At 40.4% G+C, this 25,767-nt stretch overlaps 47 non-coding genes across 47 annotated transcripts; 16 read left to right on the forward strand and 31 right to left on the reverse strand.

Moving 5' to 3' along the window:
• Positions 1-245: 245 nt before the first annotated feature.
• On the reverse strand, positions 246-317 carry TRNAE-UUC (transfer RNA glutamic acid (anticodon UUC)). The gene has a single exon. It is a non-coding gene; the product is annotated as a tRNA-Glu (tRNA).
• Positions 318-405: 88 nt separating this feature from the next.
• TRNAM-CAU (transfer RNA methionine (anticodon CAU)) lies at positions 406-478 on the forward strand. Its single transcript has one exon. It is a non-coding gene; the product is annotated as a tRNA-Met (tRNA).
• A 302-nt stretch (positions 479-780) lies between these two features.
• Positions 781-852, reverse strand: TRNAE-CUC (transfer RNA glutamic acid (anticodon CUC)). Its single transcript has one exon. It is a non-coding gene; the product is annotated as a tRNA-Glu (tRNA).
• A 1,071-nt stretch (positions 853-1,923) lies between these two features.
• On the reverse strand, positions 1,924-1,995 carry TRNAE-UUC (transfer RNA glutamic acid (anticodon UUC)). Its single transcript has one exon. It is a non-coding gene; the product is annotated as a tRNA-Glu (tRNA).
• An 88-nt stretch (positions 1,996-2,083) lies between these two features.
• Positions 2,084-2,156, forward strand: TRNAM-CAU (transfer RNA methionine (anticodon CAU)). Its single transcript has one exon. It is a non-coding gene; the product is annotated as a tRNA-Met (tRNA).
• A 302-nt stretch (positions 2,157-2,458) lies between these two features.
• On the reverse strand, positions 2,459-2,530 carry TRNAE-CUC (transfer RNA glutamic acid (anticodon CUC)). The gene has a single exon. It is a non-coding gene; the product is annotated as a tRNA-Glu (tRNA).
• A 1,071-nt stretch (positions 2,531-3,601) lies between these two features.
• On the reverse strand, positions 3,602-3,673 carry TRNAE-UUC (transfer RNA glutamic acid (anticodon UUC)). The gene has a single exon. It is a non-coding gene; the product is annotated as a tRNA-Glu (tRNA).
• An 88-nt stretch (positions 3,674-3,761) lies between these two features.
• On the forward strand, positions 3,762-3,834 carry TRNAM-CAU (transfer RNA methionine (anticodon CAU)). Its single transcript has one exon. It is a non-coding gene; the product is annotated as a tRNA-Met (tRNA).
• A 302-nt stretch (positions 3,835-4,136) lies between these two features.
• On the reverse strand, positions 4,137-4,208 carry TRNAE-CUC (transfer RNA glutamic acid (anticodon CUC)). Its single transcript has one exon. It is a non-coding gene; the product is annotated as a tRNA-Glu (tRNA).
• A 1,069-nt stretch (positions 4,209-5,277) lies between these two features.
• Positions 5,278-5,349, reverse strand: TRNAE-UUC (transfer RNA glutamic acid (anticodon UUC)). Its single transcript has one exon. It is a non-coding gene; the product is annotated as a tRNA-Glu (tRNA).
• Positions 5,350-5,437: 88 nt separating this feature from the next.
• Positions 5,438-5,510, forward strand: TRNAM-CAU (transfer RNA methionine (anticodon CAU)). The gene has a single exon. It is a non-coding gene; the product is annotated as a tRNA-Met (tRNA).
• A 297-nt stretch (positions 5,511-5,807) lies between these two features.
• Positions 5,808-5,879, reverse strand: TRNAE-CUC (transfer RNA glutamic acid (anticodon CUC)). The gene has a single exon. It is a non-coding gene; the product is annotated as a tRNA-Glu (tRNA).
• A 1,071-nt stretch (positions 5,880-6,950) lies between these two features.
• On the reverse strand, positions 6,951-7,022 carry TRNAE-UUC (transfer RNA glutamic acid (anticodon UUC)). Its single transcript has one exon. It is a non-coding gene; the product is annotated as a tRNA-Glu (tRNA).
• Positions 7,023-7,110: 88 nt separating this feature from the next.
• Positions 7,111-7,183, forward strand: TRNAM-CAU (transfer RNA methionine (anticodon CAU)). Its single transcript has one exon. It is a non-coding gene; the product is annotated as a tRNA-Met (tRNA).
• Positions 7,184-7,485: 302 nt separating this feature from the next.
• Positions 7,486-7,557, reverse strand: TRNAE-CUC (transfer RNA glutamic acid (anticodon CUC)). The gene has a single exon. It is a non-coding gene; the product is annotated as a tRNA-Glu (tRNA).
• A 1,068-nt stretch (positions 7,558-8,625) lies between these two features.
• TRNAE-UUC (transfer RNA glutamic acid (anticodon UUC)) lies at positions 8,626-8,697 on the reverse strand. Its single transcript has one exon. It is a non-coding gene; the product is annotated as a tRNA-Glu (tRNA).
• Positions 8,698-8,785: 88 nt separating this feature from the next.
• On the forward strand, positions 8,786-8,858 carry TRNAM-CAU (transfer RNA methionine (anticodon CAU)). Its single transcript has one exon. It is a non-coding gene; the product is annotated as a tRNA-Met (tRNA).
• Positions 8,859-9,160: 302 nt separating this feature from the next.
• TRNAE-CUC (transfer RNA glutamic acid (anticodon CUC)) lies at positions 9,161-9,232 on the reverse strand. Its single transcript has one exon. It is a non-coding gene; the product is annotated as a tRNA-Glu (tRNA).
• Positions 9,233-10,303: 1,071 nt separating this feature from the next.
• On the reverse strand, positions 10,304-10,375 carry TRNAE-UUC (transfer RNA glutamic acid (anticodon UUC)). The gene has a single exon. It is a non-coding gene; the product is annotated as a tRNA-Glu (tRNA).
• Positions 10,376-10,463: 88 nt separating this feature from the next.
• TRNAM-CAU (transfer RNA methionine (anticodon CAU)) lies at positions 10,464-10,536 on the forward strand. Its single transcript has one exon. It is a non-coding gene; the product is annotated as a tRNA-Met (tRNA).
• Positions 10,537-10,838: 302 nt separating this feature from the next.
• Positions 10,839-10,910, reverse strand: TRNAE-CUC (transfer RNA glutamic acid (anticodon CUC)). The gene has a single exon. It is a non-coding gene; the product is annotated as a tRNA-Glu (tRNA).
• Positions 10,911-11,979: 1,069 nt separating this feature from the next.
• TRNAE-UUC (transfer RNA glutamic acid (anticodon UUC)) lies at positions 11,980-12,051 on the reverse strand. The gene has a single exon. It is a non-coding gene; the product is annotated as a tRNA-Glu (tRNA).
• An 88-nt stretch (positions 12,052-12,139) lies between these two features.
• Positions 12,140-12,212, forward strand: TRNAM-CAU (transfer RNA methionine (anticodon CAU)). Its single transcript has one exon. It is a non-coding gene; the product is annotated as a tRNA-Met (tRNA).
• A 302-nt stretch (positions 12,213-12,514) lies between these two features.
• TRNAE-CUC (transfer RNA glutamic acid (anticodon CUC)) lies at positions 12,515-12,586 on the reverse strand. Its single transcript has one exon. It is a non-coding gene; the product is annotated as a tRNA-Glu (tRNA).
• A 1,068-nt stretch (positions 12,587-13,654) lies between these two features.
• Positions 13,655-13,726, reverse strand: TRNAE-UUC (transfer RNA glutamic acid (anticodon UUC)). The gene has a single exon. It is a non-coding gene; the product is annotated as a tRNA-Glu (tRNA).
• An 88-nt stretch (positions 13,727-13,814) lies between these two features.
• On the forward strand, positions 13,815-13,887 carry TRNAM-CAU (transfer RNA methionine (anticodon CAU)). The gene has a single exon. It is a non-coding gene; the product is annotated as a tRNA-Met (tRNA).
• A 297-nt stretch (positions 13,888-14,184) lies between these two features.
• TRNAE-CUC (transfer RNA glutamic acid (anticodon CUC)) lies at positions 14,185-14,256 on the reverse strand. Its single transcript has one exon. It is a non-coding gene; the product is annotated as a tRNA-Glu (tRNA).
• Positions 14,257-15,324: 1,068 nt separating this feature from the next.
• On the reverse strand, positions 15,325-15,396 carry TRNAE-UUC (transfer RNA glutamic acid (anticodon UUC)). The gene has a single exon. It is a non-coding gene; the product is annotated as a tRNA-Glu (tRNA).
• An 88-nt stretch (positions 15,397-15,484) lies between these two features.
• On the forward strand, positions 15,485-15,557 carry TRNAM-CAU (transfer RNA methionine (anticodon CAU)). The gene has a single exon. It is a non-coding gene; the product is annotated as a tRNA-Met (tRNA).
• Positions 15,558-15,854: 297 nt separating this feature from the next.
• Positions 15,855-15,926, reverse strand: TRNAE-CUC (transfer RNA glutamic acid (anticodon CUC)). The gene has a single exon. It is a non-coding gene; the product is annotated as a tRNA-Glu (tRNA).
• Positions 15,927-16,988: 1,062 nt separating this feature from the next.
• On the reverse strand, positions 16,989-17,060 carry TRNAE-UUC (transfer RNA glutamic acid (anticodon UUC)). The gene has a single exon. It is a non-coding gene; the product is annotated as a tRNA-Glu (tRNA).
• An 88-nt stretch (positions 17,061-17,148) lies between these two features.
• On the forward strand, positions 17,149-17,221 carry TRNAM-CAU (transfer RNA methionine (anticodon CAU)). Its single transcript has one exon. It is a non-coding gene; the product is annotated as a tRNA-Met (tRNA).
• A 302-nt stretch (positions 17,222-17,523) lies between these two features.
• TRNAE-CUC (transfer RNA glutamic acid (anticodon CUC)) lies at positions 17,524-17,595 on the reverse strand. Its single transcript has one exon. It is a non-coding gene; the product is annotated as a tRNA-Glu (tRNA).
• A 1,067-nt stretch (positions 17,596-18,662) lies between these two features.
• On the reverse strand, positions 18,663-18,734 carry TRNAE-UUC (transfer RNA glutamic acid (anticodon UUC)). The gene has a single exon. It is a non-coding gene; the product is annotated as a tRNA-Glu (tRNA).
• An 88-nt stretch (positions 18,735-18,822) lies between these two features.
• TRNAM-CAU (transfer RNA methionine (anticodon CAU)) lies at positions 18,823-18,895 on the forward strand. The gene has a single exon. It is a non-coding gene; the product is annotated as a tRNA-Met (tRNA).
• A 302-nt stretch (positions 18,896-19,197) lies between these two features.
• Positions 19,198-19,269, reverse strand: TRNAE-CUC (transfer RNA glutamic acid (anticodon CUC)). Its single transcript has one exon. It is a non-coding gene; the product is annotated as a tRNA-Glu (tRNA).
• A 1,065-nt stretch (positions 19,270-20,334) lies between these two features.
• Positions 20,335-20,406, reverse strand: TRNAE-UUC (transfer RNA glutamic acid (anticodon UUC)). The gene has a single exon. It is a non-coding gene; the product is annotated as a tRNA-Glu (tRNA).
• Positions 20,407-20,494: 88 nt separating this feature from the next.
• Positions 20,495-20,567, forward strand: TRNAM-CAU (transfer RNA methionine (anticodon CAU)). The gene has a single exon. It is a non-coding gene; the product is annotated as a tRNA-Met (tRNA).
• Positions 20,568-20,869: 302 nt separating this feature from the next.
• On the reverse strand, positions 20,870-20,941 carry TRNAE-CUC (transfer RNA glutamic acid (anticodon CUC)). Its single transcript has one exon. It is a non-coding gene; the product is annotated as a tRNA-Glu (tRNA).
• Positions 20,942-22,006: 1,065 nt separating this feature from the next.
• TRNAE-UUC (transfer RNA glutamic acid (anticodon UUC)) lies at positions 22,007-22,078 on the reverse strand. Its single transcript has one exon. It is a non-coding gene; the product is annotated as a tRNA-Glu (tRNA).
• An 88-nt stretch (positions 22,079-22,166) lies between these two features.
• On the forward strand, positions 22,167-22,239 carry TRNAM-CAU (transfer RNA methionine (anticodon CAU)). Its single transcript has one exon. It is a non-coding gene; the product is annotated as a tRNA-Met (tRNA).
• A 302-nt stretch (positions 22,240-22,541) lies between these two features.
• On the reverse strand, positions 22,542-22,613 carry TRNAE-CUC (transfer RNA glutamic acid (anticodon CUC)). The gene has a single exon. It is a non-coding gene; the product is annotated as a tRNA-Glu (tRNA).
• A 1,067-nt stretch (positions 22,614-23,680) lies between these two features.
• Positions 23,681-23,752, reverse strand: TRNAE-UUC (transfer RNA glutamic acid (anticodon UUC)). The gene has a single exon. It is a non-coding gene; the product is annotated as a tRNA-Glu (tRNA).
• An 88-nt stretch (positions 23,753-23,840) lies between these two features.
• On the forward strand, positions 23,841-23,913 carry TRNAM-CAU (transfer RNA methionine (anticodon CAU)). Its single transcript has one exon. It is a non-coding gene; the product is annotated as a tRNA-Met (tRNA).
• Positions 23,914-24,215: 302 nt separating this feature from the next.
• On the reverse strand, positions 24,216-24,287 carry TRNAE-CUC (transfer RNA glutamic acid (anticodon CUC)). The gene has a single exon. It is a non-coding gene; the product is annotated as a tRNA-Glu (tRNA).
• A 1,069-nt stretch (positions 24,288-25,356) lies between these two features.
• On the reverse strand, positions 25,357-25,428 carry TRNAE-UUC (transfer RNA glutamic acid (anticodon UUC)). The gene has a single exon. It is a non-coding gene; the product is annotated as a tRNA-Glu (tRNA).
• Positions 25,429-25,516: 88 nt separating this feature from the next.
• Positions 25,517-25,589, forward strand: TRNAM-CAU (transfer RNA methionine (anticodon CAU)). The gene has a single exon. It is a non-coding gene; the product is annotated as a tRNA-Met (tRNA).
• The last annotated feature ends 178 nt before the right edge of the window (positions 25,590-25,767 follow it).

Raw genomic sequence — 25,767 nt, forward strand, 5'->3', positions numbered from 1 at the left:
AGCCCTAACGACAGACAGAACACATGGATTGTTGAGTCCCTTAACACTTTGGAGTAAAAAGGTGTAGTTGAGAATGAGTTAAGCTATGAAACAAAATTAAATCTTGTGCAAAAGGTCAGAATGAATGACAAATACCCTGGTGTTTAGCATTTGTGACTGCATTGTGCAAATTCTATCTGAAATACTTTTATCTGCAAAACACATTTCGGTCTTTGAATGTTGGCAGTAGTACAGAAAAAAGTGCATTCCCATACCGGGAGTCGAACCCGGGACGCCTGGGTGAAAACCAGGAATCCTAACCGCTAGACCATATGGGAATAGATACCTTCAAACTCATTGACAATATGAAAAAAATAAGTTTCGTGCCTTGCACAAGAAATGTCTGCAGATTAGCATGTGTGTCTTGCCTCGTTAGCGCAGTAGGTAGCGCGTCAGTCTCATAATCTGAAGGTCGTGAGTTCGATCCTCACACGGGGCAGCATATTCCTCTTTTCTTAAGAGATCTTGTCCCCAACTTAGAACTTTCCCTTTCAGTTCTAAAACAATTCTGATAGTTAAGGAATTGTGAACCCAAATGACAGATAGTACACATGGGTTGTTGAGTCTCTTAACACTTTTGGTGTAAAAAGAGGTAGTTGGGAATGGTTTGAGCTATGAAAAGTCACAGGGAGCTGGTGTTCAGCATTTTTGACGCTTAAATCCAAATTGTACCTGAAATACTTTGGTCCGAAAACAACGTGTCAGTCTTTGAAAGTTGGCGGTAGTACAGAAAAGGGTACTTTCCCATACCGGGAGTCGAACCCGGGCCGCCTGGGTGAGAACCAGGAATCCTAACCGCTAGACCATATGGGAAATGATGCATATCAGAATCAGTGACAATCTAAAAAAAAGAAGTTTACTACTTGGCACAAGAAACTTCTGCTGTTCAGTTTTCGCAACTTGCCTCGTTAACACAGTAGGAAGCAAATCAGTCTCATAAGCTGAAGGTTGAACGTTTGATGGTCAGAAGAGGCACTGGCCCCTTGTTTTTTCAATCAATTCTGTCTCCATCGTGGCTAGAGAGCCACCGATTTTTCCCATTCAGTACCAAAACATAACCGATTGCAGCAAGGAGGAGAGCTCTAATGACAGACAGGGAAAAAAGGGTTGCTGAGTCCCTTAAAACCTAGGAGTTAAATAAGAGAAATAAGAATGGTTTGAGATTTGACCTCCAATGGTATGTGGTGCAAATAAATATCCAAAAACTCTGGTGGTTGACATTTTTGCTGCATAGAGCAGCTCAAACCTAAACTGATTCCATCTACAAGGTACGTGGCAGCTTTTGAATGTGCGTACATGTACCAAAGGAGGGTCACTCCCATAGCAGGAATTGAACCAGTAAACCAGGGATACTAGGTCCTTTTCCACATGGGTAAAGCTTTACACTATCCAACAAAACAGTTTAAAAAAAAAAAAAAAAAAAAAAAGAAGTTTTATGCTTTGATTGAATAACTTTTACATCACTAAAGCTAAAACTTACCACATGAACACCATAATTAGCATATCAGTTGGTAATCTGAAGAATATGATTTTATTCCTCACACGTGGTAATACTCCCTCCTTTTCTCAAGAGATTTTGTTACCAACTCAGAACTTTCCCATTAATTTCTGAAACGTTTCCGATTGGAAAGGAAGTAGGAGCCCTAACGACAGACAGAACACATGGATTGTTGAGTCCCTTAACACTTTGGAGTAAAAAGGTGTAGTTGAGAATGAGTTAAGCTATGAAACAAAATTAAATCTTGTGCAAAAGGTCAGAATGAATGACAAATACCCTGGTGTTTAGCATTTGTGACTGCATTGTGCAAATTCTATCTGAAATACTTTTATCTGCAAAACACATTTCGGTCTTTGAATGTTGGCAGTAGTACAGAAAAAAGTGCATTCCCATACCGGGAGTCGAACCCGGGCCGCCTGGGTGAAAACCAGGAATCCTAACCGCTAGACCATATGGGAATAGATACCTTCAAACTCATTGACAATATGAAAAAAATAAGTTTCGTGCCTTGCACAAGAAATGTCTGCAGATTAGCATGTGTGTCTTGCCTCGTTAGCGCAGTAGGTAGTGCGTCAGTCTCATAATCTGAAGGTCGTGAGTTCGATCCTCACATGGGGCAGCATATTCCTCTTTTCTTAAGAGATCTTGTCCCCAACTTAGAACTTTCCCTTTCAGTTCTAAAACAATTCTGATAGTTAAGGAATTGTGAACCCAAATGACAGATAGTACACATGGGTTGTTGAGTCTCTTAACACTTTTGGTGTAAAAAGAGGTAGTTGGGAATGGTTTGAGCTATGAAAAGTCACAGGGAGCTGGTGTTCAGCATTTTTGACGCTTAAATCCAAATTGTACCTGAAATACTTTGGTCCGAAAACAACGTGTCAGTCTTTGAAAGTTGGCGGTAGTACAGAAAAGGGTACTTTCCCATACCGGGAGTCGAACCCGGGCCGCCTGGGTGAGAACCAGGAATCCTAACCGCTAGACCATATGGGAAATGATGCATATCAGAATCAGTGACAATCTAAAAAAAAGAAGTTTACTACTTGGCACAAGAAACTTCTGCTGTTCAGTTTTCGCAACTTGCCTCGTTAACACAGTAGGAAGCAAATCAGTCTCATAAGCTGAAGGTTGAACGTTTGATGGTCAGAAGAGGCACTGGCCCCTTGTTTTTTCAATCAATTCTGTCTCCATCGTGGCTAGAGAGCCACCGATTTTTCCCATTCAGTACCAAAACATAACCGATTGCAGCAAGGAGGAGAGCTCTAATGACAGACAGGGAAAAAAGGGTTGCTGAGTCCCTTAAAACCTAGGAGTTAAATAAGAGAAATAAGAATGGTTTGAGATTTGACCTCCAATGGTATGTGGTGCAAATAAATATCCAAAAACTCTGGTGGTTGACATTTTTGCTGCATAGAGCAGCTCAAACCTAAACTGATTCCATCTACAAGGTACGTGGCAGCTTTTGAATGTGCGTACATGTACCAAAGGAGGGTCACTCCCATAGCAGGAATTGAACCAGTAAACCAGGGATACTAGGTCCTTTTCCACATGGGTAAAGCTTTACACTATCCAACAAAACAGTTTAAAAAAAAAAAAAAAAAAAAAAAGAAGTTTTATGCTTTGATTGAATAACTTTTACATCACTAAAGCTAAAACTTACCACATGAACACCATAATTAGCATATCAGTTGGTAATCTGAAGAATATGATTTTATTCCTCACACGTGGTAATACTCCCTCCTTTTCTCAAGAGATTTTGTTACCAACTCAGAACTTTCCCATTAATTTCTGAAACGTTTCCGATTGGAAAGGAAGTAGGAGCCCTAACGACAGACAGAACACATGGATTGTTGAGTCCCTTAACACTTTGGAGTAAAAAGGTGTAGTTGAGAATGAGTTAAGCTATGAAACAAAATTAAATCTTGTGCAAAAGGTCAGAATGAATGACAAATACCCTGGTGTTTAGCATTTGTGACTGCATTGTGCAAATTCTATCTGAAATACTTTTATCTGCAAAACACATTTCGGTCTTTGAATGTTGGCAGTAGTACAGAAAAAAGTGCATTCCCATACCGGGAGTCGAACCCGGGCCGCCTGGGTGAAAACCAGGAATCCTAACCGCTAGACCATATGGGAATAGATACCTTCAAACTCATTGACAATATGAAAAAAATAAGTTTCGTGCCTTGCACAAGAAATGTCTGCAGATTAGCATGTGTGTCTTGCCTCGTTAGCGCAGTAGGTAGTGCGTCAGTCTCATAATCTGAAGGTCGTGAGTTCGATCCTCACATGGGGCAGCATATTCCTCTTTTCTTAAGAGATCTTGTCCCCAACTTAGAACTTTCCCTTTCAGTTCTAAAACAATTCTGATAGTTAAGGAATTGTGAACCCAAATGACAGATAGTACACATGGGTTGTTGAGTCTCTTAACACTTTTGGTGTAAAAAGAGGTAGTTGGGAATGGTTTGAGCTATGAAAAGTCACAGGGAGCTGGTGTTCAGCATTTTTGACGCTTAAATCCAAATTGTACCTGAAATACTTTGGTCCGAAAACAACGTGTCAGTCTTTGAAAGTTGGCGGTAGTACAGAAAAGGGTACTTTCCCATACCGGGAGTCGAACCCGGGCCGCCTGGGTGAGAACCAGGAATCCTAACCGCTAGACCATATGGGAAATGATGCATATCAGAATCAGTGACAATCTAAAAAAAAGAAGTTTACTACTTGGCACAAGAAACTTCTGCTGTTCAGTTTTCGCAACTTGCCTCGTTAACACAGTAGGAAGCAAATCAGTCTCATAAGCTGAAGGTTGAACGTTTGATGGTCAGAAGAGGCACTGGCCCCTTGTTTTTTCAATCAATTCTGTCTCCATCGTGGCTAGAGAGCCACCGATTTTTCCCATTCAGTACCAAAACATAACCGATTGCAGCAAGGAGGAGAGCTCTAATGACAGACAGGGAAAAAAGGGTTGCTGAGTCCCTTAAAACCTAGGAGTTAAATAAGAGAAATAAGAATGGTTTGAGATTTGACCTCCAATGGTATGTGGTGCAAATAAATATCCAAAAACTCTGGTGGTTGACATTTTTGCTGCATAGAGCAGCTCAAACCTAAACTGATTCCATCTACAAGGTACGTGGCAGCTTTTGAATGTGCGTACATGTACCAAAGGAGGGTCACTCCCATAGCAGGAATTGAACCAGTAAACCAGGGATACTAGGTCCTTTTCCACATGGGTAAAGCTTTACACTATCCAACAAAACAGTTTTAAAAAAAAAAAAAAAAAAAGAAGTTTTATGCTTTGATTGAATAACTTTTACATCACTAAAGCTAAAACTTACCACATGAACACCATAATTAGCATATCAGTTGGTAATCTGAAGAATATGATTTTATTCCTCACACGTGGTAATACTCCCTCCTTTTCTCAAGAGATTTTGTTACCAACTCAGAACTTTCCCATTAATTTCTGAAACGTTTCCGATTGGAAAGGAAGTAGGAGCCCTAACGACAGACAGAACACATGGATTGTTGAGTCCCTTAACACTTTGGAGTAAAAAGGTGTAGTTGAGAATGAGTTAAGCTATGAAACAAAATTAAATCTTGTGCAAAAGGTCAGAATGAATGACAAATACCCTGGTGTTTAGCATTTGTGACTGCATTGTGCAAATTCTATCTGAAATACTTTTATCTGCAAAACACATTTCGGTCTTTGAATGTTGGCAGTAGTACAGAAAAAAAGTGCATTCCCATACCGGGAGTCGAACCCGGGCCGCCTGGGTGAAAACCAGGAATCCTAACCGCTAGACCATATGGGAATAGATACCTTCAAACTCATTGACAATATGAAAAAAATAAGTTTCGTGCCTTGCACAAGAAATGTCTGCAGATTAGCATGTGTGTCTTGCCTCGTTAGCGCAGTAGGTAGCGCGTCAGTCTCATAATCTGAAGGTCGTGAGTTCGATCCTCACACGGGGCAGCATATTCCTCTTAAGAGATCTTGTCCCCAACTTAGAACTTTCCATTTCAGTTCTAAAACAATTCTGATAGTTAAGGAATTGTGAACCCAAATGACAGATAGTACACATGGGTTGTTGAGTCTCTTAACACTTTTGGTGTAAAAAGAGGTAGTTGGGAATGGTTTGAGCTATGAAAAGTCACAGGGAGCTGGTGTTCAGCATTTTTGACGCTTAAATCCAAATTGTACCTGAAATACTTTGGTCCGAAAACAACATGTCAGTCTTTGAAAGTTGGCGGTAGTACAGAAAAGGGTACTTTCCCATACCGGGAGTCGAACCCGGGCCGCCTGGGTGAGAACCAGGAATCCTAACCGCTAGACCATATGGGAAATGATGCATATCAGAATCAGTGACAATCTAAAAAAAAGAAGTTTACTACTTGGCACAAGAAACTTCTGCTGTTCAGTTTTCGCAACTTGCCTCGTTAACACAGTAGGAAGCAAATCAGTCTCATAAGCTGAAGGTTGAACGTTTGATGGTCAGAAGAGGCACTGGCCCCTTGTTTTTTCAATCAATTCTGTCTCCATCGTGGCTAGAGAGCCACCGATTTTTCCCATTCAGTACCAAAACATAACCGATTGCAGCAAGGAGGAGAGCTCTAATGACAGACAGGGAAAAAAGGGTTGCTGAGTCCCTTAAAACCTAGGAGTTAAATAAGAGAAATAAGAATGGTTTGAGATTTGACCTCCAATGGTATGTGGTGCAAATAAATATCCAAAAACTCTGGTGGTTGACATTTTTGCTGCATAGAGCAGCTCAAACCTAAACTGATTCCATCTACAAGGTACGTGGCAGCTTTTGAATGTGCGTACATGTACCAAAGGAGGGTCACTCCCATAGCAGGAATTGAACCAGTAAACCAGGGATACTAGGTCCTTTTCCACATGGGTAAAGCTTTACACTATCCAACAAAACAGTTTAAAAAAAAAAAAAAAAAAAAAAAGAAGTTTTATGCTTTGATTGAATAACTTTTACATCACTAAAGCTAAAACTTACCACATGAACACCATAATTAGCATATCAGTTGGTAATCTGAAGAATATGATTTTATTCCTCACACGTGGTAATACTCCCTCCTTTTCTCAAGAGATTTTGTTACCAACTCAGAACTTTCCCATTAATTTCTGAAACGTTTCCGATTGGAAAGGAAGTAGGAGCCCTAACGACAGACAGAACACATGGATTGTTGAGTCCCTTAACACTTTGGAGTAAAAAGGTGTAGTTGAGAATGAGTTAAGCTATGAAACAAAATTAAATCTTGTGCAAAAGGTCAGAATGAATGACAAATACCCTGGTGTTTAGCATTTGTGACTGCATTGTGCAAATTCTATCTGAAATACTTTTATCTGCAAAACACATTTCGGTCTTTGAATGTTGGCAGTAGTACAGAAAAAAGTGCATTCCCATACCGGGAGTCGAACCCGGGCCGCCTGGGTGAAAACCAGGAATCCTAACCGCTAGACCATATGGGAATAGATACCTTCAAACTCATTGACAATATGAAAAAAATAAGTTTCGTGCCTTGCACAAGAAATGTCTGCAGATTAGCATGTGTGTCTTGCCTCGTTAGCGCAGTAGGTAGCGCGTCAGTCTCATAATCTGAAGGTCGTGAGTTCGATCCTCACACGGGGCAGCATATTCCTCTTTTCTTAAGAGATCTTGTCCCCAACTTAGAACTTTCCCTTTCAGTTCTAAAACAATTCTGATAGTTAAGGAATTGTGAACCCAAATGACAGATAGTACACATGGGTTGTTGAGTCTCTTAACACTTTTGGTGTAAAAAGAGGTAGTTGGGAATGGTTTGAGCTATGAAAAGTCACAGGGAGCTGGTGTTCAGCATTTTTGACGCTTAAATCCAAATTGTACCTGAAATACTTTGGTCCGAAAACAACGTGTCAGTCTTTGAAAGTTGGCGGTAGTACAGAAAAGGGTACTTTCCCATACCGGGAGTCAAACCCTGGCCGCCTGGGTGAGAACCAGGAATCCTAACCGCTAGACCATATGGGAAATGATGCATATCAGAATCAGTGACAATCTAAAAAAAAGAAGTTTACTACTTGGCACAAGAAACTTCTGCTGTTCAGTTTTCGCAACTTGCCTCGTTAACACAGTAGGAAGCAAATCAGTCTCATAAGCTGAAGGTTGAACGTTTGATGGTCAGAAGAGGCACTGGCCCCTTGTTTTTTCAATCAATTCTGTCTCCATCGTGGCTAGAGAGCCACCGATTTTTCCCATTCAGTACCAAAACATAACCGATTGCAGCAAGGAGGAGAGCTCTAATGACAGACAGGGAAAAAAGGGTTGCTGAGTCCCTTAAAACCTAGGAGTTAAATAAGAGAAATAAGAATGGTTTGAGATTTGACCTCCAATGGTATGTGGTGCAAATAAATATCCAAAAACTCTGGTGGTTGACATTTTTGCTGCATAGAGCAGCTCAAACCTAAACTGATTCCATCTACAAGGTACGTGGCAGCTTTTGAATGTGCGTACATGTACCAAAGGAGGGTCACTCCCATAGCAGGAATTGAACCAGTAAACCAGGGATACTAGGTCCTTTTCCACATGGGTAAAGCTTTACACTATCCAACAAAACAGTTTAAAAAAAAAAAAAAAAAAAAGAAGTTTTATGCTTTGATTGAATAACTTTTACATCACTAAAGCTAAAACTTACCACATGAACACCATAATTAGCATATCAGTTGGTAATCTGAAGAATATGATTTTATTCCTCACACGTGGTAATACTCCCTCCTTTTCTCAAGAGATTTTGTTACCAACTCAGAACTTTCCCATTAATTTCTGAAACGTTTCCGATTGGAAAGGAAGTAGGAGCCCTAACGACAGACAGAACACATGGATTGTTGAGTCCCTTAACACTTTGGAGTAAAAAGGTGTAGTTGAGAATGAGTTAAGCTATGAAACAAAATTAAATCTTGTGCAAAAGGTCAGAATGAATGACAAATACCCTGGTGTTTAGCATTTGTGACTGCATTGTGCAAATTCTATCTGAAATACTTTTATCTGCAAAACACATTTCGGTCTTTGAATGTTGGCAGTAGTACAGAAAAAAGTGCATTCCCATACCGGGAGTCGAACCCGGGACGCCTGGGTGAAAACCAGGAATCCTAACCGCTAGACCATATGGGAATAGATACCTTCAAACTCATTGACAATATGAAAAAAATAAGTTTCGTGCCTTGCACAAGAAATGTCTGCAGATTAGCATGTGTGTCTTGCCTCGTTAGCGCAGTAGGTAGCGCGTCAGTCTCATAATCTGAAGGTCGTGAGTTCGATCCTCACACGGGGCAGCATATTCCTCTTTTCTTAAGAGATCTTGTCCCCAACTTAGAACTTTCCCTTTCAGTTCTAAAACAATTCTGATAGTTAAGGAATTGTGAACCCAAATGACAGATAGTACACATGGGTTGTTGAGTCTCTTAACACTTTTGGTGTAAAAAGAGGTAGTTGGGAATGGTTTGAGCTATGAAAAGTCACAGGGAGCTGGTGTTCAGCATTTTTGACGCTTAAATCCAAATTGTACCTGAAATACTTTGGTCCGAAAACAACGTGTCAGTCTTTGAAAGTTGGCGGTAGTACAGAAAAGGGTACTTTCCCATACCGGGAGTCGAACCCGGGCCGCCTGGGTGAGAACCAGGAATCCTAACCGCTAGACCATATGGGAAATGATGCATATCAGAATCAGTGACAATCTAAAAAAAAGAAGTTTACTACTTGGCACAAGAAACTTCTGCTGTTCAGTTTTCGCAACTTGCCTCGTTAACACAGTAGGAAGCAAATCAGTCTCATAAGCTGAAGGTTGAACGTTTGATGGTCAGAAGAGGCACTGGCCCCTTGTTTTTTCAATCAATTCTGTCTCCATCGTGGCTAGAGAGCCACCGATTTTTCCCATTCAGTACCAAAACATAACCGATTGCAGCAAGGAGGAGAGCTCTAATGACAGACAGGGAAAAAAGGGTTGCTGAGTCCCTTAAAACCTAGGAGTTAAATAAGAGAAATAAGAATGGTTTGAGATTTGACCTCCAATGGTATGTGGTGCAAATAAATATCCAAAAACTCTGGTGGTTGACATTTTTGCTGCATAGAGCAGCTCAAACCTAAACTGATTCCATCTACAAGGTACGTGGCAGCTTTTGAATGTGCGTACATGTACCAAAGGAGGGTCACTCCCATAGCAGGAATTGAACCAGTAAACCAGGGATACTAGGTCCTTTTCCACATGGGTAAAGCTTTACACTATCCAACAAAACAGTTTAAAAAAAAAAAAAAAAAAAAAAAGAAGTTTTATGCTTTGATTGAATAACTTTTACATCACTAAAGCTAAAACTTACCACATGAACACCATAATTAGCATATCAGTTGGTAATCTGAAGAATATGATTTTATTCCTCACACGTGGTAATACTCCCTCCTTTTCTCAAGAGATTTTGTTACCAACTCAGAACTTTCCCATTAATTTCTGAAACGTTTCCGATTGGAAAGGAAGTAGGAGCCCTAACGACAGACAGAACACATGGATTGTTGAGTCCCTTAACACTTTGGAGTAAAAAGGTGTAGTTGAGAATGAGTTAAGCTATGAAACAAAATTAAATCTTGTGCAAAAGGTCAGAATGAATGACAAATACCCTGGTGTTTAGCATTTGTGACTGCATTGTGCAAATTCTATCTGAAATACTTTTATCTGCAAAACACATTTCGGTCTTTGAATGTTGGCAGTAGTACAGAAAAAAGTGCATTCCCATACCGGGAGTCGAACCCGGGCCGCCTGGGTGAAAACCAGGAATCCTAACCGCTAGACCATATGGGAATAGATACCTTCAAACTCATTGACAATATGAAAAAAATAAGTTTCGTGCCTTGCACAAGAAATGTCTGCAGATTAGCATGTGTGTCTTGCCTCGTTAGCGCAGTAGGTAGCGCGTCAGTCTCATAATCTGAAGGTCGTGAGTTCGATCCTCACACGGGGCAGCATATTCCTCTTTTCTTAAGAGATCTTGTCCCCAACTTAGAACTTTCCCTTTCAGTTCTAAAACAATTCTGATAGTTAAGGAATTGTGAACCCAAATGACAGATAGTACACATGGGTTGTTGAGTCTCTTAACACTTTTGGTGTAAAAAGAGGTAGTTGGGAATGGTTTGAGCTATGAAAAGTCACAGGGAGCTGGTGTTCAGCATTTTTGACGCTTAAATCCAAATTGTACCTGAAATACTTTGGTCCGAAAACAACGTGTCAGTCTTTGAAAGTTGGCGGTAGTACAGAAAAGGGTACTTTCCCATACCGGGAGTCGAACCCGGGCCGCCTGGGTGAGAACCAGGAATCCTAACCGCTAGACCATATGGGAAATGATGCATATCAGAATCAGTGACAATCTAAAAAAAAGAAGTTTACTACTTGGCACAAGAAACTTCTGCTGTTCAGTTTTCGCAACTTGCCTCGTTAACACAGTAGGAAGCAAATCAGTCTCATAAGCTGAAGGTTGAACGTTTGATGGTCAGAAGAGGCACTGGCCCCTTGTTTTTTCAATGAATTCTGTCTCCATCGTGGCTAGAGAGCCACCGATTTTTCCCATTCAGTACCAAAACATAACCGATTGCAGCAAGGAGGAGAGCTCTAATGACAGACAGGGAAAAAAGGGTTGCTGAGTCCCTTAAAACCTAGGAGTTAAATAAGAGAAATAAGAATGGTTTGAGATTTGACCTCCAATGGTATGTGGTGCAAATAAATATCCAAAAACTCTGGTGGTTGACATTTTTGCTGCATAGAGCAGCTCAAACCTAAACTGATTCCATCTACAAGGTACGTGGCAGCTTTTGAATGTGCGTACATGTACCAAAGGAGGGTCACTCCCATAGCAGGAATTGAACCAGTAAACCAGGGATACTAGGTCCTTTTCCACATGGGTAAAGCTTTACACTATCCAACAAAACAGTTTAAAAAAAAAAAAAAAAAAAAAAAAGTTTTATGCTTTGATTGAATAACTTTTACATCACTAAAGCTAAAACTTACCACATGAACACCATAATTAGCATATCAGTTGGTAATCTGAAGAATATGATTTTATTCCTCACACGTGGTAATACTCCCTCCTTTTCTCAAGAGATTTTGTTACCAACTCAGAACTTTCCCATTAATTTCTGAAACGTTTCCGATTGGAAAGGAAGTAGGAGCCCTAACGACAGACAGAACACATGGATTGTTGAGTCCCTTAACACTTTGGAGTAAAAAGGTGTAGTTGAGAATGAGTTAAGCTATGAAACAAAATTAAATCTTGTGCAAAAGGTCAGAATGAATGACAAATACCCTGGTGTTTAGCATTTGTGACTGCATTGTGCAAATTCTATCTGAAATACTTTTATCTGCAAAACACATTTCGGTCTTTGAATGTTGGCAGTAGTACAGAAAAAAGTGCATTCCCATACCGGGAGTCGAACCCGGGCCGCCTGGGTGAAAACCAGGAATCCTAACCGCTAGACCATATGGGAATAGATACCTTCAAACTCATTGACAATATGAAAAAAATAAGTTTCGTGCCTTGCACAAGAAATGTCTGCAGATTAGCATGTGTGTCTTGCCTCGTTAGCGCAGTAGGTAGCGCGTCAGTCTCATAATCTGAAGGTCGTGAGTTCGATCCTCACACGGGGCAGCATATTCCTCTTTTCTTAAGAGATCTTGTCCCCAACTTAGAACTTTCCCTTTCAGTTCTAAAACAATTCTGATAGTTAAGGAATTGTGAACCCAAATGACAGATAGTACACATGGGTTGTTGAGTCTCTTAACACTTTTGGTGTAAAAAGAGGTAGTTGGGAATGGTTTGAGCTATGAAAAGTCACAGGGAGCTGGTGTTCAGCATTTTTGACGCTTAAATCCAAATTGTACCTGAAATACTTTGGTCCGAAAACAACGTGTCAGTCTTTGAAAGTTGGCGGTAGTACAGAAAAGGGTACTTTCCCATACCGGGAGTCGAACCCGGGCCGCCTGGGTGAGAACCAGGAATCCTAACCGCTAGACCATATGGGAAATGATGCATATCAGAATCAGTGACAATCTAAAAAAAAGAAGTTTACTACTTGGCACAAGAAACTTCTGCTGTTCAGTTTTCGCAACTTGCCTCGTTAACACAGTAGGAAGCAAATCAGTCTCATAAGCTGAAGGTTGAACGTTTGATGGTCAGAAGAGGCACTGGCCCCTTGTTTTTTCAATGAATTCTGTCTCCATCGTGGCTAGAGAGCCACCGATTTTTCCCATTCAGTACCAAAACATAACCGATTGCAGCAAGGAGGAGAGCTCTAATGACAGACAGGGAAAAAAGGGTTGCTGAGTCCCTTAAAACCTAGGAGTTAAATAAGAGAAATAAGAATGGTTTGAGATTTGACCTCCAATGGTATGTGGTGCAAATAAATATCCAAAAACTCTGGTGGTTGACATTTTTGCTGCATAGAGCAGCTCAAACCTAAACTGATTCCATCTACAAGGTACGTGGCAGCTTTTGAATGTGCGTACATGTACCAAAGGAGGGTCACTCCCATAGCAGGAATTGAACCAGTAAACCAGGGATACTAGGTCCTTTTCCACATGGGTAAAGCTTTACACTATCCAACAAAACAGTTTTAAAAAAAAAAAAAAAAAAAGAAGTTTTATGCTTTGATTGAATAACTTTTACATCACTAAAGCTAAAACTTACCACATGAACACCATAATTAGCATATCAGTTGGTAATCTGAAGAATATGATTTTATTCCTCACACGTGGTAATACTCCCTCCTTTTCTCAAGAGATTTTGTTACCAACTCAGAACTTTCCCATTAATTTCTGAAACGTTTCCGATTGGAAAGGAAGTAGGAGCCCTAACGACAGACAGAACACATGGATTGTTGAGTCCCTTAACACTTTGGAGTAAAAAGGTGTAGTTGAGAATGAGTTAAGCTATGAAACAAAATTAAATCTTGTGCAAAAGGTCAGAATGAATGACAAATACCCTGGTGTTTAGCATTTGTGACTGCATTGTGCAAATTCTATCTGAAATACTTTTATCTGCAAAACACATTTCGGTCTTTGAATGTTGGCAGTAGTACAGAAAAAAGTGCATTCCCATACCGGGAGTCGAACCCGGGCCGCCTGGGTGAAAACCAGGAATCCTAACCGCTAGACCATATGGGAATAGATACCTTCAAACTCATTGACAATATGAAAAAAATAAGTTTCGTGCCTTGCACAAGAAATGTCTGCAGATTAGCATGTGTGTCTTGCCTCGTTAGCGCAGTAGGTAGCGCGTCAGTCTCATAATCTGAAGGTCGTGAGTTCGATCCTCACACGGGGCAGCATATTCCTCTTAAGAGATCTTGTCCCCAACTTAGAACTTTCCCTTTCAGTTCTAAAACAATTCTGATAGTTAAGGAATTGTGAACCCAAATGACAGATAGTACACATGGGTTGTTGAGTCTCTTAACACTTTTGGTGTAAAAAGAGGTAGTTGGGAATGGTTTGAGCTATGAAAAGTCACAGGGAGCTGGTGTTCAGCATTTTTGACGCTTAAATCCAAATTGTACCTGAAATACTTTGGTCCGAAAACAACGTGTCAGTCTTTGAAAGTTGGCGGTAGTACAGAAAAGGGTACTTTCCCATACCGGGAGTCGAACCCGGGCCGCCTGGGTGAGAACCAGGAATCCTAACGGCTAGACCATATGGGAAATGATGCATATCAGAATCAGTGACAATCTAAAAAAAAGAAGTTTACTACTTGGCACAAGAAACTTCTGCTGTTCAGTTTTCGCAACTTGCCTCGTTAACACAGTAGGAAGCAAATCAGTCTCATAAGCTGAAGGTTGAACGTTTGATGGTCAGAAGAGGCACTGGCCCCTTGTTTTTTCAATCAATTCTGTCTCCATCGTGGCTAGAGAGCCACCGATTTTTCCCATTCAGTACCAAAACATAACCGATTGCAGCAAGGAGGAGAGCTCTAATGACAGACAGGGAAAAAAGGGTTGCTGAGTCCCTTAAAACCTAGGAGTTAAATAAGAGAAATAAGAATGGTTTGAGATTTGACCTCCAATGGTATGTGGTGCAAATAAATATCCAAAAACTCTGGTGGTTGACATTTTTGCTGCATAGAGCAGCTCAAACCTAAACTGATTCCATCTACAAGGTACGTGGCAGCTTTTGAATGTGCGTACATGTACCAAAGGAGGGTCACTCCCATAGCAGGAATTGAACCAGTAAACCAGGGATACTAGGTCCTTTTCCACATGGGTAAAGCTTTACACTATCCAACAAAACAGTTTTAAAAAAAAAAAAAAAAAAAGAAGTTTTATGCTTTGATTGAATAACTTTTACATCACTAAAGCTAAAACTTACCACATGAACACCATAATTAGCATATCAGTTGGTAATCTGAAGAATATGATTTTATTCCTCACACGTGGTAATACTCCCTCCTTTTCTCAAGAGATTTTGTTACCAACTCAGAACTTTCCCATTAATTTCTGAAACGTTTCCGATTGGAAAGGAAGTAGGAGCCCTAACGACAGACAGAACACATGGATTGTTGAGTCCCTTAACACTTTGGAGTAAAAAGGTGTAGTTGAGAATGAGTTAAGCTATGAAACAAAATTAAATCTTGTGCAAAAGGTCAGAATGAATGACAAATACCCTGGTGTTTAGCATTTGTGACTGCATTGTGCAAATTCTATCTGAAATACTTTTATCTGCAAAACACATTTCGGTCTTTGAATGTTGGCAGTAGTACAGAAAAAAGTGCATTCCCATACCGGGAGTCGAACCCGGGCCGCCTGGGTGAAAACCAGGAATCCTAACCGCTAGACCATATGGGAATAGATACCTTCAAACTCATTGACAATATGAAAAAAATAAGTTTCGTGCCTTGCACAAGAAATGTCTGCAGATTAGCATGTGTGTCTTGCCTCGTTAGCGCAGTAGGTAGCGCGTCAGTCTCATAATCTGAAGGTCGTGAGTTCGATCCTCACACGGGGCAGCATATTCCTCTTAAGAGATCTTGTCCCCAACTTAGAACTTTCCCTTTCAGTTCTAAAACAATTCTGATAGTTAAGGAATTGTGAACCCAAATGACAGATAGTACACATAGGTTGTTGAGTCTCTTAACACTTTTGGTGTAAAAAGAGGTAGTTGGGAATGGTTTGAGCTATGAAAAGTCACAGGGAGCTGGTGTTCAGCATTTTTGACGCTTAAATCCAAATTGTACCTGAAATACTTTGGTCCGAAAACAACGTGTCAGTCTTTGAAAGTTGGCGGTAGTACAGAAAAGGGTACTTTCCCATACCGGGAGTCGAACCCGGGCCGCCTGGGTGAGAACCAGGAATCCTAACCGCTAGACCATATGGGAAATGATGCATATCAGAATCAGTGACAATCTAAAAAAAAGAAGTTTACTACTTGGCACAAGAAACTTCTGCTGTTCAGTTTTCGCAACTTGCCTCGTTAACACAGTAGGAAGCAAATCAGTCTCATAAGCTGAAGGTTGAACGTTTGATGGTCAGAAGAGGCACTGGCCCCTTGTTTTTTCAATGAATTCTGTCTCCATCGTGGCTAGAGAGCCACCGATTTTTCCCATTCAGTACCAAAACATAACCGATTGCAGCAAGGAGGAGAGCTCTAATGACAGACAGGGAAAAAAGGGTTGCTGAGTCCCTTAAAACCTAGGAGTTAAATAAGAGAAATAAGAATGGTTTGAGATTTGACCTCCAATGGTATGTGGTGCAAATAAATATCCAAAAACTCTGGTGGTTGACATTTTTGCTGCATAGAGCAGCTCAAACCTAAACTGATTCCATCTACAAGGTACGTGGCAGCTTTTGAATGTGCGTACATGTACCAAAGGAGGGTCACTCCCATAGCAGGAATTGAACCAGTAAACCAGGGATACTAGGTCCTTTTCCACATGGGTAAAGCTTTACACTATCCAACAAAACAGTTTTAAAAAAAAAAAAAAAAGTTTTATGCTTTGATTGAATAACTTTTACATCACTAAAGCTAAAACTTACCACATGAACACCATAATTAGCATATCAGTTGGTAATCTGAAGAATATGATTTTATTCCTCACACGTGGTAATACTCCCTCCTTTTCTCAAGAGATTTTGTTACCAACTCAGAACTTTCCCATTAATTTCTGAAACGTTTCCGATTGGAAAGGAAGTAGGAGCCCTAACGACAGACAGAACACATGGATTGTTGAGTCCCTTAACACTTTGGAGTAAAAAGGTGTAGTTGAGAATGAGTTAAGCTATGAAACAAAATTAAATCTTGTGCAAAAGGTCAGAATGAATGACAAATACCCTGGTGTTTAGCATTTGTGACTGCATTGTGCAAATTCTATCTGAAATACTTTTATCTGCAAAACACATTTCGGTCTTTGAATGTTGGCAGTAGTACAGAAAAAAGTGCATTCCCATACCGGGAGTCGAACCCGGGACGCCTGGGTGAAAACCAGGAATCCTAACCGCTAGACCATATGGGAATAGATACCTTCAAACTCATTGACAATATGAAAAAAATAAGTTTCGTGCCTTGCACAAGAAATGTCTGCAGATTAGCATGTGTGTCTTGCCTCGTTAGCGCAGTAGGTAGCGCGTCAGTCTCATAATCTGAAGGTCGTGAGTTCGATCCTCACACGGGGCAGCATATTCCTCTTTTCTTAAGAGATCTTGTCCCCAACTTAGAACTTTCCCTTTCAGTTCTAAAACAATTCTGATAGTTAAGGAATTGTGAACCCAAATGACAGATAGTACACATGGGTTGTTGAGTCTCTTAACACTTTTGGTGTAAAAAGAGGTAGTTGGGAATGGTTTGAGCTATGAAAAGTCACAGGGAGCTGGTGTTCAGCATTTTTGACGCTTAAATCCAAATTGTACCTGAAATACTTTGGTCCGAAAACAACGTGTCAGTCTTTGAAAGTTGGCGGTAGTACAGAAAAGGGTACTTTCCCATACCGGGAGTCGAACCCGGGCCGCCTGGGTGAGAACCAGGAATCCTAACCGCTAGACCATATGGGAAATGATGCATATCAGAATCAGTGACAATCTAAAAAAAAGAAGTTTACTACTTGGCACAAGAAACTTCTGCTGTTCAGTTTTCGCAACTTGCCTCGTTAACACAGTAGGAAGCAAATCAGTCTCATAAGCTGAAGGTTGAACGTTTGATGGTCAGAAGAGGCACTGGCCCCTTGTTTTTTCAATGAATTCTGTCTCCATCGTGGCTAGAGAGCCACCGATTTTTCCCATTCAGTACCAAAACATAACCGATTGCAGCAAGGAGGAGAGCTCTAATGACAGACAGGGAAAAAAGGGTTGCTGAGTCCCTTAAAACCTAGGAGTTAAATAAGAGAAATAAGAATGGTTTGAGATTTGACCTCCAATGGTATGTGGTGCAAATAAATATCCAAAAACTCTGGTGGTTGACATTTTTGCTGCATAGAGCAGCTCAAACCTAAACTGATTCCATCTACAAGGTACGTGGCAGCTTTTGAATGTGCGTACATGTACCAAAGGAGGGTCACTCCCATAGCAGGAATTGAACCAGTAAACCAGGGATACTAGGTCCTTTTCCACATGGGTAAAGCTTTACACTATCCAACAAAACAGTTTAAAAAAAAAAAAAAAAAAAAAAGTTTTATGCTTTGATTGAATAACTTTTACATCACTAAAGCTAAAACTTACCACATGAACACCATAATTAGCATATCAGTTGGTAATCTGAAGAATATGATTTTATTCCTCACACGTGGTAATACTCCCTCCTTTTCTCAAGAGATTTTGTTACCAACTCAGAACTTTCCCATTAATTTCTGAAACGTTTCCGATTGGAAAGGAAGTAGGAGCCCTAACGACAGACAGAACACATGGATTGTTGAGTCCCTTAACACTTTGGAGTAAAAAGGTGTAGTTGAGAATGAGTTAAGCTATGAAACAAAATTAAATCTTGTGCAAAAGGTCAGAATGAATGACAAATACCCTGGTGTTTAGCATTTGTGACTGCATTGTGCAAATTCTATCTGAAATACTTTTATCTGCAAAACACATTTCGGTCTTTGAATGTTGGCAGTAGTACAGAAAAAAGTGCATTCCCATACCGGGAGTCGAACCCGGGCCGCCTGGGTGAAAACCAGGAATCCTAACCGCTAGACCATATGGGAATAGATACCTTCAAACTCATTGACAATATGAAAAAAATAAGTTTCGTGCCTTGCACAAGAAATGTCTGCAGATTAGCATGTGTGTCTTGCCTCGTTAGCGCAGTAGGTAGCGCGTCAGTCTCATAATCTGAAGGTCGTGAGTTCGATCCTCACACGGGGCAGCATATTCCTCTTTTCTTAAGAGATCTTGTCCCCAACTTAGAACTTTCCCTTTCAGTTCTAAAACAATTCTGATAGTTAAGGAATTGTGAACCCAAATGACAGATAGTACACATGGGTTGTTGAGTCTCTTAACACTTTTGGTGTAAAAAGAGGTAGTTGGGAATGGTTTGAGCTATGAAAAGTCACAGGGAGCTGGTGTTCAGCATTTTTGACGCTTAAATCCAAATTGTACCTGAAATACTTTGGTCCGAAAACAACGTGTCAGTCTTTGAAAGTTGGCGGTAGTACAGAAAAGGGTACTTTCCCATACCGGGAGTCGAACCCGGGCCGCCTGGGTGAGAACCAGGAATCCTAACCGCTAGACCATATGGGAAATGATGCATATCAGAATCAGTGACAATCTAAAAAAAAGAAGTTTACTACTTGGCACAAGAAACTTCTGCTGTTCAGTTTTCGCAACTTGCCTCGTTAACACAGTAGGAAGCAAATCAGTCTCATAAGCTGAAGGTTGAACGTTTGATGGTCAGAAGAGGCACTGGCCCCTTGTTTTTTCAATGAATTCTGTCTCCATCGTGGCTAGAGAGCCACCGATTTTTCCCATTCAGTACCAAAACATAACCGATTGCAGCAAGGAGGAGAGCTCTAATGACAGACAGGGAAAAAAGGGTTGCTGAGTCCCTTAAAACCTAGGAGTTAAATAAGAGAAATAAGAATGGTTTGAGATTTGACCTCCAATGGTATGTGGTGCAAATAAATATCCAAAAACTCTGGTGGTTGACATTTTTGCTGCATAGAGCAGCTCAAACCTAAACTGATTCCATCTACAAGGTACGTGGCAGCTTTTGAATGTGCGTACATGTACCAAAGGAGGGTCACTCCCATAGCAGGAATTGAACCAGTAAACCAGGGATACTAGGTCCTTTTCCACATGGGTAAAGCTTTACACTATCCAACAAAACAGTTTAAAAAAAAAAAAAAAAAAAAGTTTTATGCTTTGATTGAATAACTTTTACATCACTAAAGCTAAAACTTACCACATGAACACCATAATTAGCATATCAGTTGGTAATCTGAAGAATATGATTTTATTCCTCACACGTGGTAATACTCCCTCCTTTTCTCAAGAGATTTTGTTACCAACTCAGAACTTTCCCATTAATTTCTGAAACGTTTCTGATTGGAAAGGAAGTAGGAGCCCTAACGACAGACAGAACACATGGATTGTTGAGTCCCTTAACACTTTGGAGTAAAAAGGTGTAGTTGAGAATGAGTTAAGCTATGAAACAAAATTAAATCTTGTGCAAAAGGTCAGAATGAATGACAAATACCCTGGTGTTTAGCATTTGTGACTGCATTGTGCAAATTCTATCTGAAATACTTTGATCTGCAAAACACATTTCGGTCTTTGAATGTTGGCAGTAGTACAGAAAAAAGTGCATTCCCATACCGGGAGTCGAACCCGGGCCGCCTGGGTGAAAACCAGGAATCCTAACTGCTAGACCATATGGGAATAGATACCTTCAAACTCATTAACAATATGAAAAAAATAAGTTTCGTGCCTTGCACAAGAAATGTCTGCAGATTAGCATGTGTGTCTTGCCTCGTTAGCGCAGTAGGTAGCGCGTCAGTCTCATAATCTGAAGGTCGTGAGTTTGATCCTCACACGGGGCAGCATATTCCTCTTTTCTTAAGAGATCTTGTCCCCAACTTAGAACTTTCCCTTTCAGTTCTAAAACAATTCTGATAGTTAAGGAATTGTGAACCCAAATGACAGATAGTACACATGGGTTGTTGAGTCTCTTAACACTTTTGGTGTAAAAAGAGGTAGTTGGGAATGGTTTGAGCTATGAAAAGTCACAGGGAGCTGGTGTTCAGCATTTTTGACGCTTAAATCCAAATTGTACCTGAAATACTTTGGTCCGAAAACAACGTGTCAGTCTTTGAAAGTTGGCGGTAGTACAGAAAAGGGTACTTTCCCATACCGGGAGTCGAACCCGGGCCGCCTGGGTGAGAACCAGGAATCCTAACCGCTAGACCATATGGGAAATGATGCATATCAGAATCAGTGACAATCTAAAAAAAAGAAGTTTACTACTTGGCACAAGAAACTTCTGCTGTTCAGTTTTCGCAACTTGCCTCGTTAACACAGTAGGAAGCAAATCAGTCTCATAAGCTGAAGGTTGAACGTTTGATGGTCAGAAGAGGCACTGGCCCCTTGTTTTTTCAATGAATTCTGTCTCCATCGTGGCTAGAGAGCCACCGATTTTTCCCATTCAGTACCAAAACATAACCGATTGCAGCAAGGAGGAGAGCTCTAATGACAGACAGGGAAAAAAGGGTTGCTGAGTCCCTTAAAACCTAGGAGTTAAATAAGAGAAATAAGAATGGTTTGAGATTTGACCTCCAATGGTATGTGGTGCAAATAAATATCCAAAAACTCTGGTGGTTGACATTTTTGCTGCATAGAGCAGCTCAAACCTAAACTGATTCCATCTACAAGGTACGTGGCAGCTTTTGAATGTGCGTACATGTACCAAAGGAGGGTCACTCCCATAGCAGGAATTGAACCAGTAAACCAGGGATACTAGGTCCTTTTCCACATGGGTAAAGCTTTACACTATCCAACAAAACAGTTTAAAAAAAAAAAAAAAAAAAAGTTTTATGCTTTGATTGAATAACTTTTACATCACTAAAGCTAAAACTTACCACATGAACACCATAATTAGCATATCAGTTGGTAATCTGAAGAATATGATTTTATTCCTCACACGTGGTAATACTCCCTCCTTTTCTCAAGAGATTTTGTTACCAACTCAGAACTTTCCCATTAATTTCTGAAACGTTTCCGATTGGAAAGGAAGTAGGAGCCCTAACGACAGACAGAACACATGGATTGTTGAGTCCCTTAACACTTTGGAGTAAAAAGGTGTAGTTGAGAATGAGTTAAGCTATGAAACAAAATTAAATCTTGTGCAAAAGGTCAGAATGAATGACAAATACCCTGGTGTTTAGCATTTGTGACTGCATTGTGCAAATTCTATCTGAAATACTTTTATCTGCAAAACACATTTCGGTCTTTGAATGTTGGCAGTAGTACAGAAAAAAGTGCATTCCCATACCGGGAGTCGAACCCGGGCCGCCTGGGTGAAAACCAGGAATCCTAACCGCTAGACCATATGGGAATAGATACCTTCAAACTCATTGACAATATGAAAAAAATAAGTTTCGTGCCTTGCACAAGAAATGTCTGAAGATTAGCATGTGTGTCTTGCCTCGTTAGCGCAGTAGGTAGCGCGTCAGTCTCATAATCTGAAGGTCGTGAGTTCGATCCTCACACGGGGCAGCATATTCCTCTTTTCTTAAGAGATCTTGTCCCCAACTTAGAACTTTCCCTTTCAGTTCTAAAACAATTCTGATAGTTAAGGAATTGTGAACCCAAATGACAGATAGTACACATGGGTTGTTGAGTCTCTTAACACTTTTGGTGTAAAAAGAGGTAGTTGGGAATGGTTTGAGCTATGAAAAGTCACAGGGAGCTGGTGTTCAGCATTTTTGACGCTTAAATCCAAATTGTACCTGAAATACTTTGGTCCGAAAACAACGTGTCAGTCTTTGAAAGTTGGCGGTAGTACAGAAAAGGGTACTTTCCCATACCGGGAGTCGAACCCGGGCCGCCTGGGTGAGAACCAGGAATCCTAACCGCTAGACCATATGGGAAATGATGCATATCAGAATCAGTGACAATCTAAAAAAAAGAAGTTTACTACTTGGCACAAGAAACTTCTGCTGTTCAGTTTTCGCAACTTGCCTCGTTAACACAGTAGGAAGCAAATCAGTCTCATAAGCTGAAGGTTGAACGTTTGATGGTCAGAAGAGGCACTGGCCCCTTGTTTTTTCAATCAATTCTGTCTCCATCGTGGCTAGAGAGCCACCGATTTTTCCCATTCAGTACCAAAACATAACCGATTGCAGCAAGGAGGAGAGCTCTAATGACAGACAGGGAAAAAAGGGTTGCTGAGTCCCTTAAAACCTAGGAGTTAAATAAGAGAAATAAGAATGGTTTGAGATTTGACCTCCAATGGTATGTGGTGCAAATAAATATCCAAAAACTCTGGTGGTTGACATTTTTGCTGCATAGAGCAGCTCAAACCTAAACTGATTCCATCTACAAGGTACGTGGCAGCTTTTGAATGTGCGTACATGTACCAAAGGAGGGTCACTCCCATAGCAGGAATTGAACCAGTAAACCAGGGATACTAGGTCCTTTTCCACATGGGTAAAGCTTTACACTATCCAACAAAACAGTTTAAAAAAAAAAAAAAAAAAAAAAGTTTTATGCTTTGATTGAATAACTTTTACATCACTAAAGCTAAAACTTACCACATGAACACCATAATTAGCATATCAGTTGGTAATCTGAAGAATATGATTTTATTCCTCACACGTGGTAATACTCCCTCCTTTTCTCAAGAGATTTTGTTACCAACTCAGAACTTTCCCATTAATTTCTGAAACGTTTCCGATTGGAAAGGAAGTAGGAGCCCTAACGACAGACAGAACACATGGATTGTTGAGTCCCTTAACACTTTGGAGTAAAAAGGTGTAGTTGAGAATGAGTTAAGCTATGAAACAAAATTAAATCTTGTGCAAAAGGTCAGAATGAATGACAAATACCCTGGTGTTTAGCATTTGTGACTGCATTGTGCAAATTCTATCTGAAATACTTTTATCTGCAAAACACATTTCGGTCTTTGAATGTTGGCAGTAGTACAGAAAAAAGTGCATTCCCATACCGGGAGTCGAACCCGGGCCGCCTGGGTGAAAACCAGGAATCCTAACCGCTAGACCATATGGGAATAGATACCTTCAAACTCATTGACAATATGAAAAAAATAAGTTTCGTGCCTTGCACAAGAAATGTCTGCAGATTAGCATGTGTGTCTTGCCTCGTTAGCGCAGTAGGTAGCGCGTCAGTCTCATAATCTGAAGGTCGTGAGTTCGATCCTCACACGGGGCAGCATATTCCTCTTTTCTTAAGAGATCTTGTCCCCAACTTAGAACTTTCCCTTTCAGTTCTAAAACAATTCTGATAGTTAAGGAATTGTGAACCCAAATGACAGATAGTACACATGGGTTGTTGAGTCTCTTAACACTTTTGGTGTAAAAAGAGGTAGTTGGGAATGGTTTGAGCTATGAAAAGTCACAAGGAGCTGGTGTTCAGCATTTTTGACGCTTAAATCCAAATTGTACCTGAAATACTTTGGTCCGAAAACAACGTGTCAGTCTTTGAAAGTTGGCGGTAGTACAGAAAAGGGTACTTTCCCATACCGGGAGTCGAACCCGGGCCGCCTGGGTGAGAACCAGGAATCCTAACCGCTAGACCATATGGGAAATGATGCATATCAGAATCAGTGACAATCTAAAAAAAAGAAGTTTACTACTTGGCACAAGAAACTTCTGCTGTTCAGTTTTCGCAACTTGCCTTGTTAACACAGTAGGAAGCAAATCAGTCTCATAAGCTGAAGGTTGAACGTTTGATGGTCAGAAGAGGCACTGGCCCCTTGTTTTTTCAATCAATTCTGTCTCCATCGTGGCTAGAGAGCCACCGATTTTTCCCATTCAGTACCAAAACATAACCGATTGCAGCAAGGAGGAGAGCTCTAATGACAGACAGGGAAAAAAGGGTTGCTGAGTCCCTTAAAACCTAGGAGTTAAATAAGAGAAATAAGAATGGTTTGAGATTTGACCTCCAATGGTATGTGGTGCAAATAAATATCCAAAAACTCTGGTGGTTGACATTTTTGTTGCATAGAGCAGCTCAAACCTAAACTGATTCCATCTACAAGGTACGTGGCAGCTTTTGAATGTGCGTACATGTACCAAAGGAGGGTCACTCCCATAGCAGGAATTGAACCAGTTAACCAGGGATACTAGGTCCTTTTCCACATGGGTAAAGCTTTACACTATCCAACAAAACAGTTTTAAAAAAAAAAAAAAAAAAAAGAAGTTTTATGCTTTGATTGAATAACTTTTACATCACTAAAGCTAAAACTTACCACATGAACACCATAATTAGCATATCAGTTGGTAATCTGAAGAATATGATTTTATTCCTCACACGTGGTAATACTCCCTCCTTTTCTCAAGAGATTTTGTTACCAACTCAGAACTTTCCCATTAATTTCTGAAACGTTTCCGATTGGAAAGGAAGTAGGAGCCCTAACGACAGACAGAACACATGGATTGTTGAGTCCCTTAACACTTTGGAGTAAAAAGGTGTAGTTGAGAATGAGTTAAGCTATGAAACAAAATTAAATCTTGTGCAAAAGGTCAGAATGAATGACAAATACCCTGGTGTTTAGCATTTGTGACTGCATTGTGCAAATTCTATCTGAAATACTTTTATCTGCAAAACACATTTCGGTCTTTGAATGTTGGCAGTAGTACAGAAAAAAGTGCATTCCCATACCGGGAGTCGAACCCGGGCCGCCTGGGTGAAAACCAGGAATCCTAACCGCTAGACCATATGGGAATAGATACCTTCAAACTCATTGACAATATGAAAAAAATAAGTTTCGTGCCTTGCACAAGAAATGTCTGCAGATTAGCATGTGTGTCTTGCCTCGTTAGCGCAGTAGGTAGCGCGTCAGTCTCATAATCTGAAGGTTGTGAGTTCGATCCTCACACGGGGCAGCATATTCCTCTTAAGAGATCTTGTCCCCAACTTAGAACTTTCCCTTTCAGTTCTAAAACAATTCTGATAGTTAAGGAATTGTGAACCCAAATGACAGATAGTACACATGGGTTGTTGAGTCTCTTAACACTTTTGGTGTAAAAAGAGGTAGTTGGGAATGGTTTGAGCTATGAAAAG

The sequence above is a fragment of the Ranitomeya variabilis genome, chromosome 5 (genome assembly GCF_051348905.1).
Source record: "Ranitomeya variabilis isolate aRanVar5 chromosome 5, aRanVar5.hap1, whole genome shotgun sequence".
NCBI classification, from domain to species: Eukaryota; Metazoa; Chordata; class Amphibia; order Anura; family Dendrobatidae; genus Ranitomeya; species Ranitomeya variabilis.